We start from the raw sequence: 2,006 nt of genomic DNA on the forward strand, positions 1-2,006 counted from the left end.
GGGATGGGGAATATAATGTATATCCCACTTGAAGACTGATTCATTTTACTTGAATGACCCTAAAGGCAAATTTACTCATGTACCCATTTTACAATGCTCACACTGCATTGAAGAGGAAGAGGAGCTTGAATGGGGCTTAGGGCCAAGGCATCATCACATCACAGACCCAGAACTCTGACTTGATCGCTGGTCCTTTTCTTTTCTGTGTACTCACAATGTGCAACCATCCTTAAAGCATGCCAGGAGAACAATGTGAGAAGCTTGGGCGAGCTATTTCTGTTATCGAATCTAAAAATACCAAAATTCATGTGACCTATAAAGCACCGATGAGTCCTGGGCTGGCTTCCAAATGTCAGGACCCAAGAAAAAAGAGAGGCAGTACAAGCAGTCGGGGGTCCTGCTGATGGGAGAACCCAGCCCACATCTGTCTGAAACACCTGGTGTGTGCCTGGACACAAGAAGGGGGCAGGAAACCCCTGACTGCTTTCACCCTTTCACAGTGGCAGCCATTTAGAAAACTCTTCGAGAGAGTCTAATGGGCATAAAAGGAAGATGAAGTCATTGGCTCATCACGGATGAAGTGATCTCCCTCCCCTCCTTTGTTCTTCACCCCTCCTCCTTACCCCTTCCTCTTTCCCATCCTTCCTCTCTCTTTTCTTTTCCTTCCTTCCTTTTTGTTCTACCCTCCTCTTCTCCCCATCTTTTCTTCCTCCTCTCTCTCCTCCATGTATCTCTTCCTCCTTCTCTCCTCCTTACCTCCTCCCTCAGTCTGCCCTTCTTCTTCCCCCTTCTCTTCCTCCTCCATTTCCTTCCACTCCCTTTCCTTTTTCTGTCACTGTGCTACTCAGTTCCTCCTAGAGTGAGCCACCCTGGAACTCTTCCAAATAGGAGAAAGGCCTGCCTCTCTAAGGCCGAGCCTCAGCAACTTCAAATAATTAACACAAGGCATGCTTATGGTGACAAGAAGGCTCAAGAAAAGACGCTCCTGGAGGCTGAAGTAGGGTTTCAGTGCCAACACAGTGCTTCCACTCCACTGAGAAGGCAAGAGCGAGGCCTGGGGAATACTTCTTCTCCCTAGAGATACTTAGTGGTTCCTCATCAGTCTTGTACTTGGAGTGAGAGAGTCCTTTTCTGCTGGGAGCTAACTGCCAGGCCATTGGAGAAGATCCTTGCTAAGAGGATAACCAAGGAACCCTTTCGGAGGAGAAAGAACACAATTTCCCATAGAGTCATCTAGGATACATACAATTTCCTGGGCCAAGCAGTAGTTTTCTGCTAGGAAATGAGACTCCTTATCAAGATTCACTGTGACCTGTGGATTAAAGAAGCTTTAGACAAACTGAGGGAACTTGAAACACAAAAATCACCCTGCCCGTAAGATGGTAAAGTATCTGTCAGGATTTAGTCTCCAAAGCCCACTCTGAACTTTTTCCCCCAATTTTTATTAGGCATTTACTTCATTTACATTTTAAATGCTATCCCCAAAGTCACCTATACCCTCCCCTCACAGCTCCCCTAACCACCCATTCCCCCTTCTTGGCCCTGGTGTTCCCCTGTACTGAGGCATATAAAGTTTGCAAGACCAAGGGGCCTCTCTTCCCAGTGATGGCTGACTAGACAATCTTCTGCTACATATGCAACAAGAGACACAAGCTCTGGGGGTGCTGGTTAGTTCATATTTTTGTTCCACCTATAGGGTTGCAGACCCCTTCATCTCCTTGGGTACTTTCTCTAGCTCCTCTACTGGGGGCACTTTGTTCCATCAGATAGCTGACTGTGAGCATCCACTTCTGTGTTTGCCAGACACTGGCATAGCCTCACAAGAGACAGGTATATCAGGGCCCTTTCAGCAAAATCTTGCTGGTGTATGCAATAGTGTCTGTGTTTGGTGGCTGATTATGGGATGGACCCTTCAGTGGGGCAGTTTTGGGATGGTCCATCCTTTCGTCTCAGCTCCAAACTTTGTCTCTGTAAACCCTTCCATGAGAGTTTTGTTCCCAATTCTA

This window comes from Mus pahari, chromosome 8 (genome assembly GCF_900095145.1).
Source record: "Mus pahari chromosome 8, PAHARI_EIJ_v1.1, whole genome shotgun sequence".
In the NCBI taxonomy this organism is placed as follows: Eukaryota; Metazoa; Chordata; class Mammalia; order Rodentia; family Muridae; genus Mus; species Mus pahari.